Raw genomic sequence first — 10,343 nt, 5'->3', positions numbered from 1 at the left:
GGCCCTGGGTGTAATCGCATCAGTATACAAGCACCAAGGCCGCAGGCGACAGGGTCAATTCAGATAACCGTAGGTATTAACAGGAGATCAACTTAAGGACTAGAGAGACTCTCAGAGCCGTTGAACTACTGCAGTGTTCGTGCCATGTAACTAGGGCCAGGTACTGAGCTCAACCGAGAGTTGCAGATCCGAAGACTGGCCCTGGGTGTAATCGCATCAGTATACAAGCACCAAGGCCACAGGCGAGAGAACAGCTGTTCAATAGCTAAACAGTATAACGGAGAGACCCTTCTCAGATCCAGCAAGTTAGAATCTTTAAGTAATTTGAGTCAGGTGGCAATTACCCGAAGTCAAATGGTTGTCTAAATGAATTCAGAATTCAAGAAGTCAGCGCCAAAGTAATGGCAAATGTCTCTTTATATACCTTTTGATTCTCTGCACCCGATCTGCTGCTCCTCCCATTCCCCCAGAGCAGAGAGGGTGATGACATATCTTACAACAGGAAACACTTTTCTTACAGTGCATATATGGGCCTCTGGTTATGACAGTGCCCATTACTCTAGCAACAATGAGGAAACACTTTTCTTACAGTGCATATATGGGCCTCTGGTTATGACAGTGCCCATTACTCTAGCAACAATGAGGAAACACTTTTCTTACAGTGCATATATGGGCCTCTGGTTATGACAGTGCCCATTACTCTATCAGCAATGAGTCTATCAGCTGTTCCCATTCAGAGGTGTCACTTGAGGCAGCGGGTGATTCTTCCTGACACCAGTCAGGTTCAGTAGTTGGTTGGCTTGAGTCGTCTTCTGGTGGCTTTGCCCAATCCGGTATTTCAGTAGGCGAGGTCATCTCTGTCTCTACCCTTGGTGGGTAAGACAGGGGAAGAGGACCAGGAGGTAGATCCATTTGGCGTTTTACTACAATGTAGTATAGCTGAACCAACGTATGCTGAACAAACATGCAACAATTTCAAAGATTTTACTGAGTAACAGTTCATATAATTAAAATAAATGCATTAAGCCCTAATCTATGGATTTCACTTGACCGGGAATACAGATATGCATCTGTTGGTCACAGATATCTTTTAAAAAAGATATCTTCACGGTATCTCTGTGCATTGAAATTGCCATCGATAAAATGCAACTGCGTTCGTTGTCCGTAGCTTATGCCTGCTCATACCACGACCACACAGCCACCATGGGGCACTCGTTTCACAATGTTGACATCAGCAAACTGCTCGCCCACACGACGCCATGCATGTGGTCTGCGGTTGTGATGCTGGTTGGATATACTGCCAGATTCTTATGGAGGATATATCAACATTCAATTCTCCAGCAACAGCTCTGGTGGACATTCCTGCCGTCAGCATGCCAATTGCACACTCCCTCAAAACGTAAGACATCTGTGTTGTGTGGCGTAACTGCACATTTTGCAATGGCCTTTTATTGTCCCCAGCACAAGGTGCAACTGCGTAACGATCATGCTGTTAAATCATCTACTCGAAATACCGCACTTGTCAGGTGGATGGATTATCTTTACAACGGATGAACACTAACAACGATGTAAACACAATATTTGAGTGAAATAATCATTTTTGTGCTAAGGGATCATTTCTGGGATCTTTAATTTCAGCTCATGAAACATTGGACCAACACTTTACATGTTGCATTTTGTTCAGTGTATTATATTGACAAGTTGAGTGAGAGCTCTAACAATGGAAAAACATAAACATGCCAAATTTGGAAAGCAGGTAGGAAGAGACGAGATCAGATGCGACTATTTTATCCAATAAGGTTAGCAGATGCGTCTATTTTAGCCAATTAGAGGGCAGATGCGCGGCTCTTCCTGTCTGCAACAGTTCAAAACCTAGATGCCTCGCTGGCTGAAGAGACACTAAGATTTAGAAGCAAAGCAAATAGCATAAACATTCATATAACAAGTAAAATACACAGACAGCCCACAACTTCACCTTTAACAGGTTAATTAGCATTATTTAGTATTAATGCAAGGTTTTATTGTAATAGGTCTATAGTACATTGTTGTGTCTTTGGCTATGCCGGATTAAGTGATATGACATGCTATTCTATAAAATCCTTTCTCTGTAATTAATATTACCTGATTGAGCTAATCATGTAAATGTAATTAACTAGAGAGTCGGGGCACCACAAAATAATATTTATAGAGCTGTTATCTTCTGAATAAACTCTTAAAGACCTAGCAATATTTTACATTAATAGCAGTCAATATTAATCGTCACCTTATTTCAGTCTCATCTGAAAGTTGTAAATTCTTGGTTATCTTCACGAACCCTGGCTAACAAAATTGGGTTTAATTATTTATTTACTAAATACCTAACTAATCACACAGAATTACATATACACAGAATGAATCATACGTTGATTACAAATGAACAGATATGACAGCTGGTTATACAAAGAAAAGGGGGTTGGGTTTGAGTGAAAGAGCGGGAAGACTGAAGAACAAAGGGAGAAGCCATGCTATCGTAAATACAGTATCTTATGCATTCTAAATTACCGCCCCATCTGGAAAAGGAAAATGCAATAAATATTTACTCTGAGCTGCGCTTCAGTAGGTTGATGGTAGATGGAAGGCCGTGTTGCCCAACAGAGTCCTTTGAAGAATGTCTCTGGTGGTCAATTGAATACGTTGTAGTAACGTCGTTGTGTGATAGACGGGACACTGTCTGTTCCTTCCTAACCCTCGTTTGCATCTGCTGTTGCGAACTCAACGGCTAGGAGGTATCACTTCTGTAGTGAATAAGAGTTCAAAGTTCATACCATTCACAACCAAAGCTCACGCTGAGGTTGGCTTCGTTCTGTAGTTATTATCTGAACCATTCTGACATCGGCTCATTATCCTAATGTACCCGGAACAGTTGACATGTTAGTCCTTTTATCGTATGGACCGTCGTCCTCACATCCTCGGAACAGGAGGTTACATTTTTGTCAAGGCTTTATATAGTGGAGGGAGAATGGTGTGTTTTCATAGTTTACAGCCCATGTCTCTTCACAGGGGCGGGCCACTGATTGAGCAGAGCCCTAACCTTATGAAAACCCAAATCTCGCATTTGGAAGCTAAAATTACATCCTACATCCTTTTCACCAATAATTTTATATTCAAACATTTCAATTGAACAACAATTCCATGTGAATCCGATAACTCTGATGTGTAGACTTTCCACTGTAGAGTTTGTCATCTTATCATTGATGAGAATGTCTCAGATGACAACCGAACTGACATCATATTCATTAAGTACCAACGCATATGTTCAACTGGCTGGATTACCAGAATATGGTTAATTTCCCCCCACCTTCTGAGTATAGTTCATTTCCCCCCACCTCCCCCCACCAGATTACAATTCCTATGGCTTCCACTAGATGTGAAGAGTCATTGTTCAAGATTTCAGGCTTGTTTGATGTCTCAATGTACTAATTACTGGATTGTGTTGTTCTTTATGGTGATGTAGAGTCTACAGGTACAAACCTCGATGAGCAGCCTTTGTACAATACACTAATGTACATTTACAGTAAGTGGTTTGTAAGGATGGTCAGTTATTACTGCACAGTAAGTGGTTTGTAAGGATGGTCAGTTATTACTGCACAGTAAGTGGTTTGTAAGGATGGTCAGTTATTACTGCACAGTAAGTGGTTTGTAAGGATGGTCAGTTATTACTGCACAGTAAGTATTTGTTTTCCATGTTATTTGATAAAAAACTACAACAACAAAAAAATTAACGTGGATGTTTTGGGTCTTTGCACCTTTGATGTACAATTTGAGGACAGGGTTTTGTTCTTTCTAGATTCCATTAGAATGATGATCTCATTGTGTGATACTCATTTGGAGGATAAGTTACCTTTTATTATTTGTAGTGGTGGAAAGTCTATATTTAACTAATCGATTGTTATGTTCCCCAGCTAGACAACCAAATAATGTCACTCAAACAGAAGGGGGAACTAACAAAGACACTGACAAACACCAAAATGAAACCATTTTAGAGACAATGAAAGACACTCCTTTTTTATTTATTTATTTTATTTAAACTTTATTTAACCAGGTCGGCCAGTTGAGAACACCTTTATTTAACCAGGTCGGCCAGTTGAGACCAAGTTCTCATTTACGACTGCGACCTGGCCAAGATAAAGAAAAGCAGTGCGACAGAGTTACACAAACAAACGTAAAGTCAATAACACAATAAAAAAAAATCTATGTACAGTGTCTGCAAATGTAGAAGAGTAGGGAGGTAGGAAACAAACAGGCCATAGAGGTGAAATAATTACAATTTAGCATTAAAACTGGAGTGATAGATGTGCAGATGATGATGTGCAAGTAGAGATACTGGGGAGCAAAAGAGCAAGAAGATAAGTAACAATATGGGGATGAGGTAGTTGGGTGGGCTACTTACAGATTGGCTGTGTACAGGTACAGTGATTGGTAAGCTGCTCTGACAGCTGATGCTTAAAGTTAGAGAGGGAGATATGAGTCTCCAGCTTCAGTGATTTTTGTAATTCGTTCCAGTCATTGGCAGCAGAGAAATGGAAGGAAAGGTGGCCAAAGGCAGTGTTGGCTTTGGGGATGACCAGTGAAATACATTTGCTGGAGCGGATGCTACAGTTGGTGTTGCTATGGTGACCAGTGAGCTGAGATAAGGTGGGGTTTTACCTAGCAAAGACTTGGAGATGACCTGGAAGCAGTGGGTTTGACAACGAATATGTAGCGAGGGCCAGCCAACTAGAGCATACAGGTCGCAGTGTTGGACACCTCACCCACCTTTAACTGATGTTCTACCTGTGGGAACCTCACCACCTTTAACTGATGTTCTACCTGTGGACACCTCAACACCTTTAACTGATTTTCTACCTGTGGACACCTCACCCACCTTTAACTGATGTTCTACCTGTGGACACCTCACCACCTTTAACTGATGTTCTACCTGTGGACACCTTTAACTGATGTTCTACCTGTGGACACCTCACCACCTTTAACTGATGTTCTACCTGTGGACACCTCACCACCTTTAACTGATGTTCTACCTGTGGACACCTTTAACTGATGTTCTACCTGTGGACACCTCACCACCTTTAACTGATGTTCTACCTGTGGACACCTTTAACTGATGTTCTACCTGTGGACACCTCACCACCTTTAACTGATGTTCTACCTGTGGACACCTCACCACCTTTAACTGATGTTCTACCTGTGGACACCTTTAACTGATGTTCTACCTGTGGACACCTCACCATCTTTAACTGATGTTCTACCTGTGGACACCTCACCATCTTTAACTGATGTTTTACCTGTGGACACCTCACCATCTTTAACTGATGTTTTACCTGTGGACACCTCACCATCTTTAACTGATGTTTTACCTGTGGACACCTCACCATCTTTAACTGATGTTTTACCTGTGGACACCTCACCACCTTTAACTGATGTTCTAGCAGTTATATTTATATTTTTATCTTTAGCATCTGCAGCCTCATGTTGTCAATTTGTAAATGACATTTTTCGATGTGTTTCTCTAAGTAGACCTCGTACAGTTGTTTCACAGGGAGCTATAGGAACACAAAATAAATGACTGAATTTTACAGTGCCAGGTCTAGTTTGTTTCATTGTAAGTCATGGGCCAATGCTGAACAACATCTTACTGAGGTAAGTTGTGTTGTGGAGGTGGATGGACCCTCTTCCTCATTGTAATTTTCCGCATTGCTCTGTTAGAGAAAAAGGTGGGAGTTTTATGATACAACACTAACATCAACGGTTAGATGTTATTTTTTAAGGTGTAAACCTCAATAGGTCTGTATCTTCTCTCTCTGTGGCAGCTGACACGGTGTCTTCCTCCTGTAATGAAAATAACACATTTGTCGTATGAAGCGGACCAATGCGCAGCGTGGTATGGATGCATTCCTTTTATTGAATGACGGAAAACTCGACGTAAACTGAACAGGCTAACAAAACAACAAATGACCGTGACTGCTAATGAAACATCGTGCTAACATGCAACTAGACATAGACAATCACCCACAACCCACAATGACAAAACAGGCTACGTAAATATGGTTCCCATACAGAGACAACGACTAACACCTGCCTCTGATTGAGAACCATATCAGGCCAAACACAGAAACAGACAAACTAGACATCCAACATAAATTGCCCACCCAGCTCACGTCCTGACCAACACTAAAACAAGGAAAACACAAAAGAACTATGGTCAGAACGTGACAATTGTGGTGTTCTACTCTAACCCATTATGAAAAATATGTGGAGTATTAATGAACTTTTTTGGGAGTGGGTTCCGCTGTCGGGATCAAATCAGCGGAAATTTCAAGAGCGCCATGTATAGTTTTTGATAAAACTCAAACTTTCATTAAAACACAAATTCAAGGTACTGAATTAAAGCTACACTCGTTGTGAATCTATCCACCAATTCAGATTTGTAAAATGCTTTTCGGTGAAAGCATGAGAAGCTATTATCTGATAGCATGCACCCCCAAAGTACTGCAACGCCACTTAAAAGGACAGATTTTGCGGTAGCCGGCGCTACCCAAAACGCAGAAATAAAATATAAAACATTCATTACCTTTGACGAGCTTCTTTCTTGGTAGTCCTAGATGTCCCATAAACATCACTATTGGGTCTTTTTTTCGATTAAATCGGTCCATATATAGCCTAGATATCGATCTATGAAGACTGTGTAATCAAGGAAAAAACTGAGTTTGATAACGCAACGTCATTTTTTGAAATTAAAAAAGTTGACGATAAACTTTCACAAAACACTTCGAAATACTTTTGAAATGCAACTTTAGGTATTAGTAAACGTTAATAATCTATCAAAATGATCACGGGGCGATGTATATTCAATAGCTCCACGTCCTGATATCATGTCCAAATATTTCTCAACCAAAACATCCTGTCGGAGACCGGAAGAAATGCGCTGCCTCGTGTCCGTTTGACCAAGAAACAAATCCTAGGCAAATGACAAGACTGTTGACATGGTGTGGAAGCTGTAGGTATTGCAACCTCGGCCTCATTTAATGTGGTTCCCATTCAACAATAGGGTCAAGTGGCGCATGGATATATTTTCCCATTTTCAGTGATCAGATTTTCCTGCGCTTTTCAATGAAACGCACATACTGTTATAGTCACAGCCGTGATTTCACCAGTTTTAGAAACGTCAGAGTGTTTTCTATCCACACATACTAATCATATGCATATACTATATTCCTGGCATGAGTAGCAGGACACTGAAATGTTGCGCGATTTTTAACAAAAAGCTGCGAAAATGCGCATGATCCTTATTAAGAGTGCTTGGAGGTCTGTTTTGGCAGAAGGCTCTACAATATAGATTACATCATCAGTATCTGGTAAAAGATGAAGATTAGACATTTAACTTATAACTTTACCCAGAAAAGTCCCCCACCTAATCTGAACTTTGTTTTTACAACAGTGTCCACGCCACATTAAACATTTCAAATATATAACTGAGTCACCTTCAAATAGATGTGGAAACATACAAGACTAACGGGCACAGAGACAGGAAACACAGGGATAAATATACTGGGGAAAACAAGTGACACCTGGAGGGGGTGGAGACAATAACGAGGACAGGTGATACTGATCAGGGTGTGACAATCACATGTTGAATGTAGCCACTGAATACTGTTTAATAAGGTAGCTTGCAATGTAATTATGTTTGAAGTATATTTTTATATTTCAACTTCAGTTGCTGCCAAGTACTTTTTGTGCCTGTTGGGCTGCACCTGCGTAGATATTAAACATGCGCATGCGGGCACACACACACACACACTATATACATATTGAATAAGTGGAACACTCGAGATTAAACATTTCATTATTTTCAATGACTCAGCAATTTTCTGCTACGCCAGCTCAAGTTCTTTTGCTGCTGCTACTGTATTACCTTTTTTCTTAAATATAAACTCATTTTCTGCATATACATTCATGAATATGTTTAACTCCACTGGGGAGAAGTAGGAGGTTGGAGACCCTTTTTCTCCTGTTTCCATGATGAATTATGTTATCTGTGTTCCATTGATGAGGGCTTTTTATCTCCTGTTTCCATGATGAATCATGTTATCTGTGTTCCATTGATGAGGGCTTTTCATCTCCTGTTTCCATGATGAATTATGTTATCTGTGTTCCATTGATGAGGGCTTTTTATCTCCTGTTTCCATGATGAATCATGTCATCTGTGTTCCATTGATGAGGGCTTTTCATCTCCTGTTTCCATGATGAATTATGTTATCTGTGTTCCATTGATGAGGGCTTTTTATCTCCTGTTGCCATGATGAATCATGTTATCTGTGTTCCATTGATGAGGGCTTTTCATCTCCTGTTTCCATGATGAATTATGTTATCTGTGTTCCATTGATGAGGGCTTTTCATCTCCTGTTTCCATGATGAATTATGTTATCTGTGTTCCATTGATGAGGGCTTTTTATCTCCTGTTTCCATGATGAATTATGTTATCTGTGTTCCATTGATCAGGGCTTTTTATCTCCTGTTGCCATGATGAATCATGTCATCTGTGTTCCATTGATGAGGGCTTTTTATCTCCTGTTTCCATGATGAATTATGTTATCTGTGTTCCATTGATGAGGGCTTTTCATCTCCTGTTTCCATGATGAATTATGTTATCTGTGTTCCATTGATGAGGGCTTTTTATCTCCTGTTTCCATGATGAATTATGTTATCTGTGTTCCATTGATGAGGGCTTTTTATCTCCTGTTGCCATGATGAATCATGTTATCTGTGTTCCATTGATGAGGGCTTTTTATCTCCTGTTGCCATGATGAATCATGTCATCTATGTTCCATTGATGAGGGCTTTTTATCTCCTGTTGCCATGATGAACTATGTTATCTGTGTTCCATTGATGAGGGCTTTTTATCTCCTGTTGCCATAATGAATCATGTTATCTGTGTTCCATTGATGAGGGCTTTTTATCTCCTGTTTCCATGATGAATCATGTTATCTGTGTTCCATTGATGAGGGCTTTTTATCTCCTGTTGCCATAATGAATCATGTTATCTGTGTTCCATTGATGAGGGCTTTTTATCTTCTCGTGCACCTGCTTTACTCAGGGTTAACTTAATTCGGGGTTAACTTAATTTGGGTTTAACTTTACTCAGGGCTAACTTTACTTGGGTTTAACTTTACTCAGGGTTAACTTAACTTGGGTTTAACTTTACTCAGGGTTAACTTAACTTGGGTTTAACTTTACTCAGGGTTAACTTTACTCAGGGTTAACTTAACTTGGGTTTAACTTTACTCAGGGTTAACTTAACTTGGGTTTAACTTTACTCAGGGTTAACTTTACTCAGGGTTAACTTAACTTGGGTTTAACTTTACTCAGGGTTAACTTTACTCAGGGTTAATTGAACTAATTGTTTTCACTTGTTCTGAAACCGAAAACTCTTGAGTTTGACAGCTCAGAGTTAGTCAACCCAGAGTTCAGGTTTAAACATCATGTACAAAACATCATCACATCATGTACAAAACAGTGTTCCTATTGACTCACTGATGATCTGAGGTCAGGTCTGTCATGTCTTTACTATCATTAAATTGAAGATTGGTATTACGTGATCAAACTGATTAATCATGTAACTGTAATTAACTAGGAAGTCGTGGCACCAAGGAAAATATGACAAAGATTACAAAGTTATAATTTCCCAATATAACCTTTCAGATATTTTCATATCTGATCAATAGTCTTCTGATTAATGAATTATTTATTTTACCTCACGTTAGTCTAATTCCAAACGTTGTTAATTTGCTTTTACGAACCCAGTCTTCACTATGAGTCAACCATACACCAATTGTCTTAAATAATTGATTTATTACGAAATAAATGCATAAACAAAACAACAAAGTAAATATGGCTACAAGAAATGATAGGAGAATGTGCCCTAGTGGGCTAAACCGGCATTGCGGCTTGGTGGACAAAAAGGGAAGTGGGGGTCGACTAAGAAGTCACTACAGAGTTAATAATTACAACAATTGAAATGCTAAGCCTTTGCACATGAACGCTCACTCATTCGGGAACAATTGCAATCAATATATATATTTACGATCAGTGTGTCGTGATGATCTCTGGTGAGAAGTTTGTTTCTTTTGTAGAATTGTCCGTCTCTCTCTGTGTCGTGGTTATAGTGGATAGTTCAGAGTGACATTCAATAATGTTGTTGTAGGATGGATGTTTCGGCGGTTGTCGTTCTTCGCTTTCAATGATACCGAATTCCTGGCTGCAGACTAGTAATTAATATCAAAGACTTGTTCTTATTCTGTCGGTATCGA

Source organism: Oncorhynchus keta, chromosome 6, assembly GCF_023373465.1.
Source record: "Oncorhynchus keta strain PuntledgeMale-10-30-2019 chromosome 6, Oket_V2, whole genome shotgun sequence".
NCBI lineage: Eukaryota > Metazoa > Chordata > Actinopteri > Salmoniformes > Salmonidae > Oncorhynchus > Oncorhynchus keta.
Note: the sequence above shows the minus strand (reverse complement) of the source record.